Source organism: Cupressus sempervirens, chromosome 6 (genome assembly GCF_028749045.1).
Source record: "Cupressus sempervirens isolate cs-2001-9-10 chromosome 6, ASM2874904v1, whole genome shotgun sequence".
Classification (NCBI taxonomy): Eukaryota; Viridiplantae; Streptophyta; class Pinopsida; order Cupressales; family Cupressaceae; genus Cupressus; species Cupressus sempervirens.
The window spans coordinates 480,586,823-480,599,231 of NC_143123.1; the positions used below are offsets into that span (position 1 = coordinate 480,586,823).

At 35.0% G+C, this 12,409-nt stretch overlaps 1 protein-coding gene across 4 annotated transcripts in view; it reads left to right on the top strand.

Annotated features, from left to right (window-relative positions):
* Positions 1-12,409, top strand: part of LOC149553125 (uncharacterized) — a 43,548-nt gene that overhangs the window by 23,169 nt on the left and 7,970 nt on the right. Inside the window, exon 9 of one of the 4 annotated variants that reach the window (XM_089788639.1) lies at positions 9,613-9,982. The exons of the other annotated variants lie outside the window; for them this stretch is intronic. The gene's annotated coding sequence lies outside the window, so the exon portion shown is untranslated. Of the gene's footprint in view, positions 1-9,612; positions 9,983-12,409 lie in introns of those variants that run through there. 4 annotated transcript variants of the gene reach the window in all.

A 12,409-nucleotide genomic window follows, 5' to 3' on the forward strand; every position in this document is an offset into this window, starting at 1 on the left:
TGTCTACAAAATATGGTTGTACTGACTCTCAACTAAACCAACTAAAGCACCTATACCCCTACAATTTTTGGCATTATTTATAACCGCCTAGACCACATTCTTGCTACTCACCATCTCTATGGCTTCAATGAGAATTCTAGAAATGAACTGTGAATCCTTAGCTTTTCCTTCACAATCTATTGGCCTCAAAAACATTGCCCATGTGGAATACATTGCATTCACATTAATCAATGGACAATTTCTTGTATCTTTCCATCCATTAGACACAATAGATATACTAGAAGTTTTCCAAGAAGTTCTCATTGGTTGAAGAGCTTTCTCTATAGAAGTCTTCTCTTTTTCCAAAATGTAGTACACACCTTTTCATACCTAGGACTAGTGCAATCAGCGGGTGCTTTATTGATGGCTGCCACCATATCCTTTCAATATGGTGATCTCACTAAGTTGAAAGGAAGACCATTGGTATAAAAGTAACATGCAATGGCTTGATCAACAAGTTCTCTTACCTCCATTTTGAATGCAAGATCTAGTGGACTTCTTTTGCAGTTAATAACTTCTTCCTCTTCTTCTCTCGGTATAGGTAGTTGCAAGAATGGATGTTTGGAGGATGCAAATGGATCAATGCACAATTTTATTTTTCTCTTTCCAAATGGAGGTTGATAATTTTTTTTTTGATTTGTTAACCAAATGCTCAACAACTTCTTGTTCTCTTATAAATCCTACTAATTGTGCATCAGTCATCCCCTTTCCACTTTGCTTCCTTTGCACATTCCTATTCCTTTACCAGCAGGGCCCATAAAATTAGCTTTGACTTGAGAATATGAGCTATTGAATGGTTTACTATGACATACATTACATTTGAAAACGTATGACCCACCTCTTGAAGCGTGTGATTATCTTGTGGTGTGACTCCACAGTGGACATCCTACATCAATTTTGAAGTTATCACTTCGTTCACCTTGCCCTGCCACTAAACTTTGACTTCTAGTAGTGGCAATTCTGGCACAATACAACTTATGAATCTAATAATTTAAAAAAAAAAAATTAAATTAGAAATGAACCGTGAACATCAAGCATACAAGTGCACAAATATGATACAAAAAATTAAAAACGATGATTAAACTTGTTTCTTTATTTCTTCAGAAAAAGATGAGAAAAAACTTGTAAAAATTCTTCCAAAACTTGAAAATTTCATCATATAAAAAAAATCCATAAAAGAACTAAAAAATGAATCAAATGCTTATCTTTGATGCTTAGAAGTCCTTTGTTGAGGCTATTTGACACCATACAAATGATCCTCTTCAAAAGTAATGACCTTGCTTTCAAAATGCCAAAATGGAGATCAAATGAGAAGAGAGCCCAACTCCAAACAAATGAGAAGAATGAACAATGAACGACTTCTTGTAGAGCCGGTTTAGGGTTTAAGAGCAAAAAGGAGCAAAGAAAGAATAAAATATATCAATTTAGCACATGAAAAAATCATATTCTAAGGGATTTTGGGCATTGAAAATTTGTTGGGCCCAAAGATGCTTCTGAATACCCATGGAGGCAACATGGAAGCGCTTTGTAAGCATTGCCCGAGCTTGTGGATGCTCTTAAAAGTGTCTCCACAAGCATCAGCATGCCTAGTCAACACTTCTTGAGTGGCTCCATAAGGTATCCGTGGAGCACCATGCATCAAAACGTATCAGCACCAACATCCTTGCATTTTTAGAGAGAATCAGTACCCTAGGTTTTAATGCATGATTAATTCGCACATCATTCACAATGAATCTGTGGACATGAAGTAGGATTAGTTTGTAGTGTTGGGAACATCTTAAGAAGGATTAAAGATCTTTGATGTTTTAATTTTCTTGCTTGCGCTTTGATTATTCCTTTCCTTGGATTAGTTCTTTAAAGAAAAGTATGAAATTAATCATCTAATCCATGGATATATTCAAGCACTTTGATGACCTAAACTCAATATTTTCTTAAGTCCTTAATCTTTATTGACTTCGAGTTTTGAATAGGATGGCAGAGCTTAAAGGGTTCGCAACAAGGATAGTGCTAGTCAAAAAGCTATCCAAGAGCTTCTATCTAGAGTCCTTAGTGACATCTAAGTGGGGAAAGTCATACATACAAACATGGAACACCTTGATTTGAAGGAGCTAAAGAGGAGGATGAAAGAACATAGGGATCATTTGCCTTTACAACTAGCAATGAACATAGTGAAAAATGAGCTTTACCTAGGCAACCGGTTTTCCTCTAGCCATCTAGTGCAGGGAGCTCTTGGTTGAATGTGTAAAGAACTATGATCCAAGCACTAGGATGATCTAAGCTTGAGGAGGGGTGCTTGCATTCTTGAATGGAGAGGCAATTAGAGAGACATTTAGCATCCCCTATCGCTCTGGAAATGCAGATTAGGACCAAGGAAGAGACTAAGAAATTATATAAGGTTGGATGTTGCAAGGATATCATAAATAAGAAGTGGGTCAATGAACCAAAGAAGCATTATTTTAAACTACCAAAAAAGTTGGTGAGTGAAGACTTCAAAGATGAATACAATGACACATTGTTCATACTAAATAAAATAATGGGATCACCTAATAGAGCTTTCTTTGATACCTGAATGTTCTATTGCATAGAGGAGATATCTACAGGTGATGAAGTATTGATAAATTGGACAAGGATAAAAACTAATAAGTGACAACATAAATGCATAGTTGAAGGACTTAAAGAAAACAAAATAGGTCTACATTAGCTCGTACATAGTTTACCTATTGGCTCTAAGGAGGCAATTGAATCTATTCATCAATATGGAAATTGGTATATCCAATTTCCTACCTTCACCTCTATTGGGATCCAAGAATTTTCCTTCAAGCCACATAGGCTTCCTAAGTACCCTACAAACAAAAGAGTTTTGTTATAGGTTGTTGGGCAACTTTTAGAATTCAATCTTATGCAGAAGGAGAGGTATAAACAAGGGGTGCTTTCTCCCATCACTTTGGGAATAATGCTCGAGTCTTGCCTTTCATTAAAGACAATAGAAACAATGAGTGCAAAGCTACAATTTTATTAGTTGGGAACATATCATGTGAGGAAGGATTTTAATCTGTTCCAAAAGATCCAAACCCACAAAGGCCTGATATCCAAGCACAAGGTAAACATAGAGGATTATTAGATGAGTCTTATGGATGAAGAGGTTGTGATGAGGAGCTGGTATAGAATGTCAGTGGATTTCATGAGGAAATGTGGAGTCTTCCCTATTCTGGACCAAGTTAAAGATGAAGGGAACATAAGTCATCCTGGCATGAACCTAATTGGTCACAAAGGGACGAACCTTCAAATGTGAGGATTTTGATGAAGTAGTAAATAAATCAAGGCATGGGTAGAAAAGCAAGTAAACAAACCGATGTAAAGGTGTAGAATGAAGACTCTTCTTCCAAAGGTGACGAGGGAACTATTAACACTGGAAGATTATGCATTCAGGATGCAAGACAAGTCTTAAAGAAAAAGAGTAAGGTGGTAGAGGCAACACAAGAATCAAGTGGTAGAGGCAACACAAGAATAAAGTGGGAATCTGGGAGCCAAAGGCACAAGCCTGCCATGCCTACTCCTATTCCTAGTTTTTCATCAAGTAGGGAGATAGAGACACATAGTTTGGATAATAATTTAGAGATATAAAGAAATTGTCTCAAGAATGTTAGGAGGTAGCTAGCTTTATCCTCACATTCAGTTTAGTAGTATACCAACTTATTGCCATCCTCCCCTACAATACAGTTGGTAGTGGATTTGGGTGATGACATAGGCTGCCTTATCCCAACACTCAGGAGGTGGATGATAGGTCATTTCAGCATTGAAAGGATTTGATGAAATTGAGGAGATGAATGATGATATGGACTTAGCCTAGGTTCTTGTGTGGCTAAGGAAGAGCGTGAAGAAAAAGATAAGAGAAGAAGAGGTTCTCGCTATAGAAAACATTGACACATTTTTTACTAGAATTGGGAAAACACGGGAACCTAAACTAATAAAGAAGATTCATAGGATTACAAGGGATAAGACAAGACCTTGCATTGTGTATTTGACTGTTCATATAGGAGACAAGAACGGGTATGAGATCACTCCTAATGATTATCATCCCTACTCATTTGATGTTGGGCCAACAACTACATAGAAAAGTCTGAAGAATTGAGAGGCAATGCATAAGGACAAAAGAGATGATGAGATGGAGACATAGAACTTGATGTTGAAGGAGATCATAAACAAATATGTGAATCCAAGAACACAACACTTATCCCATACGATCCCACTTCCCAGGATTCTCGTTGTGCTTGCAACATAGTGAAGAAATAGGGAGGGGATATTAGAGGGCAAACAAAGACTCTTCTTACCAAAATGGTTCGAACATATGAAAAACCACCATAATTGTAGGAAAAGTACAAGGATTGGAGGAAATCTGGAATGAATTTCAGCCCATCAAATAGAAGGTTATTGCTCGTCTCAAGGCATTGATAGATATCCTTACATCAATCACAATACAAGAGGGAGTTATTGATAAGGGGATCACTTATGACTTTGGCTATTGGTATCTATCATTGATTGCCAGGAAGACTACATATGAGCATGCATACACACAGTGCAGTGATATTGAGGATCCTAACTTTGGGATACGTTTGAAGGTCCTTGTTACAATCAAGAAGTTGCTCGATCTTGATTTTGAGGATATGTTTGAAGGTCCTTATTTCATAGGTATGGATTCTCTTGAAGAGAGTCACTTGAATGGTTTCCTTTCACTCATGTTCTCTATAATGATCTACAATGACACTCTTCGGTTGGGATAACACATTAGACACATGCATGGAATAGTTGGAGGTTATGGAGATACAACACGACAACCTTAAGAGTATTGATATGGATGAACTTAGTGAAATCTTGCTTAAGTCTTGATTTTGCTAGAAGGGAAAAAGAGAAGGAAATATACATCTTGGATGATGACTTGTATGATAACTAGGCAAATTCCTTGCTTCTTATTGGTCCTCAAACCTTTGAATTTTGTCATTGGCTTATTTTGTGGTGCTTCATTTCTATTGGTCACTTTTGGTTGTCTTCATAAGGGTTTGTAATGGATTAATTGAGACCCTTGATTCTCAATCAATCTTGGTCGTTCATTGTAATTGGGGCTCCTATATAAACCCCACCCCTTCTCATTTGTAGAGGAGGTTGTTTGAGAATTGTTGCTAATATAATGCCAAATTTACTCTACTTTTTATTGTTGTGTCTTGCATGGTGAATTGTTGTGATCAAGTTTGCATTATTGCATGGTTATCTACATCCATCATTTAGAATAGATTTTCATTTCGAGTTAGTAAAGTAGATTTTGCTTTAGGTAATTTAGTTATGTGGATGAAAGGAATTGTAGATGTTCACCTGTTAGACTCAAACAAATCCGGGCCACTAACTTGTTACTTATTTGTTAGAATTACCTTGTGTTGTAAGCTGATGATCAAAACACATAACTTCAATTAATATTGAATCTTTAGTTTGCATTCATTTAATGGGATTAAAGGTGAGATATTGATTTGAAAATCTTTAGTATCTACCATAGTTTCTTGCACTAGGTGGGTGGAGCTGCTTGCAAGATTAGACCTAGTTGAGTCCAAGTTCATCAAATAGTTCTTTCTATTCATAGGTAGGTAGAAATAGGAGTAGCAAGAGCTAGACGTCTAAGTTAGAGTCTGAAGTTGAAAACCAAAAATACATTTTCACCCTAAAAAGTCAAATAATTAAAATCAATTTGACAAATCTAGAATGACTATAGCATAAGTCCCCTTGATGATCCAACAAATTGAAGAGCACATGATTATACTGAGAGGTGGGAGGAGGGGGGTGGGGGGTGAATAAGTATAATAAAAACTCAGCCAATTAAAACTTTAATCCAAACAATTGCTTTAATAACTTCAAATAATGAAATTGACATTTTTGCACTTGAACAGAATGACACAAGGATTTACGTGGAAACCCAATGCGGGAGAAAACCACGGAAATTAAATGCTTTTATATAACTTTGATCTTTTACAATATTTTGTAGGCTTTGACCTACCAAAGGCTCCAACCTCTATGTTTATGAGCACTGACTCACTAGAAGCTCCAACTCCCAAATTTTGCAGGCTCTAAGTTACTGGAAGCTCCAACTCCCACACTTTGCAGGGTCTGAGCTACTTGAAGCTCCTACTCCCACACTTTACAGGCTGCGACCTACTAAAAGCACCAACTCCCACTCATCGCAGGTTCCAACCTACTGGAAGCACCAACCCACACTGTACAACAAACTGATTCTCCACCCTATTAATGTTGCTGTCTTCAACTGATGATGGACTATTTAAAACGTCTTTCTATTCTATTTTTTTATAATCTTTATCTGCATATATTTCTCTGCTTACATAAATGTCTTTCATATAATATCCCTTTTTAATCTCTTTCAGATCTGCAATAAACTCATCATTTTCTACTCAATAACCTTTTATATTTTCTTCATATTTTTGTTGCATACTTCACCACTTCGCTTTTTACTCTCTTCTTATGTTTTATTCTTTTTGAAACATTTATAAATTATATTCTGTACAATATGAGAGTTGACTTTTCATAATTAAAGGTCACGTCTATTCTTACATAAAATGTTTGCAAACTAAACTCACCTTTTTAATTATATTTTATCAATGATTTAGAACATGCTGCCTATCTTCAGTAATACTTTAGCCAACGCTTTACCCATGATATTTGACTTATGTGCTGACTCAGATTATTGTTCTTGCTGACCTGTTCATTGAACATAATCGCCATTTCATTATACATAACGCTGATTTATCCATAACTCATCTTCCGTTGAATAATTATTTTGACTGCTGCCTTAAGATTTCCTTCCCTGTCAATTCACAGATACAAATGTCTTTGTTTTGAATGCTACAGAAATTGATATGATTCCGAATCATATGGACTTGCACTGTTTAACCATTTCCATTGATAGTAATATTTCTGAATTACGTTCACTCTTACTTCCAGCGACTTTAACCTTCCAGTTGCTAATCTTTGTGGATTGTCCATGCTGTTTGGGTGATATAGCAAATACTTATCGTTGTTTCTTATGCCTGTCTTTGTACTATCTCATTATCATTCCATCAACTGGTGAGGTTTCTGTAAGTTTTGGTTTAATGGCTTTGTTTACCATAAGTCACTATCATTCCCAGAACCTTCGTGTTTCACATGGAAGCACCAATATTAACTTGTTGACAGTTCCTATGTATGGTCAACCTTCTTCTTCACTTGAGTATTCGCTGTTTAATTATTACTGGGCACATTCATTTCATAATAAAATTTTAAATCCACTGTTGTCTTTTGCATATTTAAGGCGAATCATATCTACAGGTTTTATTTCTTTAATTTGAATTCTATACCCACTGTCTCTTTAAACACTTGTATCTTTGAATTGAGTATTCTTGGATGCAATATCATTTCAAGTCACTATTTATAATTAATCTGTGCTTAACCCCCAATGGATCGTTTTTTTTAAAATTGATATATGGCATGTAACGTTATCATTGTCGTGTTGTCTTCATTCCTAACACTGACATGTTCTAGTTGTCCTTCATGCTGAATACGTTGCTATGATTGGTCTATGACGTGGGTTTGTTGACAATCGCTGCCTTCCCATCTTCAAGTTTCTCAGTCCTGGGTGGATCCTTGTATATTTATTTTTCATAGATATGTTTTCTATCTGAAGTTTCTACAGCTTGCTGTCACCCTTTTGCCTTCTGATTCATTCACTTTTGAGTCTTCCTATTCACTTTCTTTTCATACTGATAACCTTGGATTTACCATGCTGTCTCAGATTTATGATTGGGACATAATCTTGGATTGCTAATGTGCTGGAGATGTGTATGATATTTCTGAGTTACGTGGCATTATGCTAAGTGTATGATCAATATATAATCATTGTTCTACTAAGATTGTTCATTAAGATTGTCACTTATGGTTACCAATATAACACGTTCTCTTTGTCTATATAAGTTGTTGTCGTCTACTTAATATGGCTTATGAAGTTCGTTCAACATGTAACTCAACAAATACTCTTATTCCAGACTTCTATGCTGTAAGGTAAATTCTTTTGGTCTTTCTCTCAAGTTTCTAACTTCTTATTTTGTGCGCATATTAATTGTCTTGTCTTTTGAGATATCTTATTATATTATAATAATAATATAACTTTTATTCATTTGATTGTGTCTCAAGTTTTGTGTTGAATACAAATGGATACACCCACATTATCTTCACATTTTGATAACACGTCCTTCTGTTATATGTTTACAATCAGTCTTACATATATTCTTGATGATATTGTGTATCACGTACTTGATTTCTCTTTGACTTCAATGACAGCTTCCTTATTGTACCTTTGGCATCAATGACAATAATTTCATCACAAATCACATCATTTCCACTGAGTGAAGTGTCCACCATAGAGAGAACCTTGAAGTCACCTTCTGTTCTTAATTTGTAGGCTTAGCATAAGAGGTGACCTTATATCAAGAGAGGATTGAGTGTTTGGTGTTTCTCCTCAAAACATTAAGTATTTGATTCTGCATGATGTAGTGGAACAAAACTCACATCAACAAGCATGAGTACGTCTTTTATGAACATGGTGCCAAGACTATACTAGAAAGGTATAGGGTGACATGACTACTCAATAGAAAATAAATTACACCAAAAACAATAATCAGAAAAGTACTAGAAAACTAGGAATGGGATGGAAAGAGGGAGAAGACTTTACAGAAAGATGGTAAAATGATCAAAGGAAAGAGGGAAGACTTGACAACCTCTCGACAACAAAGATTCTCGATGTGCTACTCCAATCTTCTTTATGAATTTGTGCACACAACGATAAGAAAAATGTTGTGGCTGTTGGTTTAGAGGCTTATCTGATAAAATGGTAATGGATAAAGGATTGAAATACTATTTATATGCTTGTTTAAAATGGAAATAAATGAGTGCAAATGAGATATTCTTATTCTCTTACCAATGAATGAATGCAATAAATTTGCAATAAGTCAGAAGAAAAGAACATATATTTGACTCAACAAATAAAATAGAACAAATTTGAAAACTCAATGAACAACAAATTAGACAACTATTTGACGAAGTGTTGAAAAGAAGTGCAACTTAATTCATAAAATGCACATGGCTGAAGAGCGAGTGTTTGATAGAAAATTCAGAAGCAAATTGGAAAACTGAGCAATGGATGTATTGGCAGATAAAATAGAAATGGACATTATAAAGTGATGGAACTTCAATGGTGCCATGACTAGATATATGCAAGAGCTGGCTTTTAAGCTCGTGTTACAAGTTAATGTGAATTATATTGTAATTTAAATCATTTCTTATTTTAATTTTAATTTGATTGTTTATGTCTTTGTAAGTTATAATATAAACTCTTTTACATGTTTCAAGTTCTTTTGCTTATGAGTGAAACCGGAGTACTTATGGCTTCATCCATTATGTAATATGAAATAGTTTGGCAACCGACAAAACAATTAGCTTGTATATATGCATTCCAATCTTCATTTCTTCTTTCATTTTCTACAGACTAAATGAAAGGACCTAGTAGACTTTGGGTTATACAACTTGAGATGAGTAAGCGACATTGGTATATCTGAAATACATTGACACATCTCAATTCCATTGTTGAAAATTTCGACACTGTAGAAGGATCCTTTGGTATATCTTCAATGGGTATTCAAAGTCTAGTTGGTGTTCGCATATGATTTAACCATCCTAACCCTTCAAAAAATCTTGATGATCAAGATCTCCAATTTCGGGAGAACAGTAATAGCATGTGATTGTACCAAACCATTAATAATAAAATTGTATTTCAATATAGTATTTGGAATATGTCACAGTTGATGTGTCCATTATTGCCTTCATATGAATGAAAATCTTCTTTAATAATTTAGCATATTGTGTTAATATGTGTATGTGCTCTTTATGAATGTTGTATTCAAATGAGAGGTCTCAAGAATTACTGTATTCATTTCTAATATCATTAACTATATTTGTATCTAATACCATACTTGTATTTGTAGATGTGTTCGTGGAACTTTGTTAATACTGTCCAGTCATCTTAAGTATACCTCAAGGAAGTCATGGATAAGATCTTCAGAAGTATTAATGTTCATCTGACTAAAAACATTAGGGACATTTTAAAGCCCAAATGGCATGATTGTGTACATAGAGAATCCTCATTCTATAACAAATGTAGTTTTTGGTTGGACCTCTTCTTTGATTCGTATCTAATGGATTTCGGAAAACCCATTAATAAAAGAATAGATCTCCCTCCCCAAAATTGATTCCTAGAGTTCTTTTGTAAATAAGGTATGAAATGGATTGTGTATACATGCTTTATTGAGTTCCTAGAAATCTAGACACCCAAATTCTGTCGTCTTCTTGTTTTATAGGACAATATGGATAATCCATATTGAATCTTGAATGGATTAAATTATTCCTGCTGTCAACATTTTGTCTAGTTCTATCTTCACCCCTTTCTTCATGTTGGAATTCATGCAGTAAGGTCTTTTCAGATGTGGTTTAGTGTCATCTTTTAATTTTATTTATGTTGTACCTACTAATTGCTTGACACATTCCATTTTAGTGAAAGTTGTGGTAAAGGGTTCCTCATATCTAATTCATAATTCAATCACCAATGCAACAACCACTTCTTCCCATGTCTCTTGTTGCTGCCATTTTTGGGCTATTTTCATTAACTATATTTTCTTTCTTGAGTTTAAGTGGTTGATTATGGTAATGTTTTTGGGAGACCTACTGCAATTCTGATTCCGTGTCTCCTTCCACCTTGGTGGTCCATCTTTGGGTTAGATTCCTCCTTGTTTATGTGCATGTATAGCATCTTCTTTCTACTAGTTTTTCTTAGTTGTCCAACCATTCCACTTGCTTCCATACTTCCTAGCTCCAGTACAAAGCATTTGATTCTACATATAGATTCTCCAACCCTGATTTGAATATAATCTCTTTGATTTTACCTACTGCAAGTTGGCGTTCCATGGTCCCAAAATGAAAATGTATGAACAAAATCCTCTTCTAAATCCCCCCATTCCTTAATTTTAGCCCTCCTTTCCTACTTTATGTACTAGGTTTAAATTGCGATATGTAGAGACAATGTTTGTACTTTTGTCCTTTGTCCATTTAGCTACATATTTGTGAATATGATCCTCCAATCTAATTTTTCATGCATATTTTTCCTCCTACATGTGTGGGGCTTTGATTATAATTCTTAAGGCACAACAAATTGGAATAGTATTTTAATGAGTGTTCTATCAGAAAGTGGCATTGTAGACTAAAGTATCTTGAAGTGTGGCTATTCATATGTGTTCCATATTAGAAACATATTCGATAATGCATATTTTTCCTCCCTTCTATATGTGTGGGGCTTTGGTTATAATTCTTAAGGCACAGAAAATTGGAACAGTATTTTAACGAGTGTTCTATCAGCAAGTGGCATTGTAGACTAAAGTATCTTGAAGTGTGGCTGTTCGTATGTGTTCCATATTAGAAACATATTCGATAATGTCTTCAACTCCATAGAATTGTGTTAGTTTTCTGTGCAAAATTCCTTGCTTTATGTGTTTGTGTTTAAAGTACAATTTTTAATTTTTGGGTGATTTCATAGCATGGCCTTGAATCATGAATACTCTGCAAAAATTGAATAATGTATGTTGTTGATACGAGTTTTATGCCATTACAATATGCAGGACGAAACACTCAATGTTTTAAGATGAAACAACAAAAATGAGTCCTCTCTTGAATAAGGATGCTCGTATGCTAAACAATGTATTTGGATTGTGTGATCAAATGATACAATCCCCAGGCTCCCTATGGTGGATTTCACTCAATTATAATGATGTATTATGTTGGTTATCAAAAGGGACTTATGCCATTCAATTAATCGATATCAGCTACTGCAAACACTTTCAACCAAACAAATTGCTAAGGGAAAGGGTTTAGATAATCTAATCTAATCCTAGAATGCAATAGATAATGAATGTCTTTGTGACTGTAGTAGACTTAGTTTAGCCATTGACATTAATCAACCTAGTGTGATCTCCTAAGGTAGATGTAAGATGTTCAAACTATCACCATTCCATTCACACCACCCATTGATGCATATCAATATGCAAACAATAATTAAGGTAAAGCTCATAAATATGCAATTCGACCATGCAAGACAAACTTACAATCAACAAATCGCTAGTGGTGTGGTCGATGTGAGTTCACTAAAGATGTATCCAAAATATCGTCCATTGAACTAAACACTACTTGTAGTTGACATGAAATGAATCTAATCGAGGAAATGTAGAAACCATGCAAT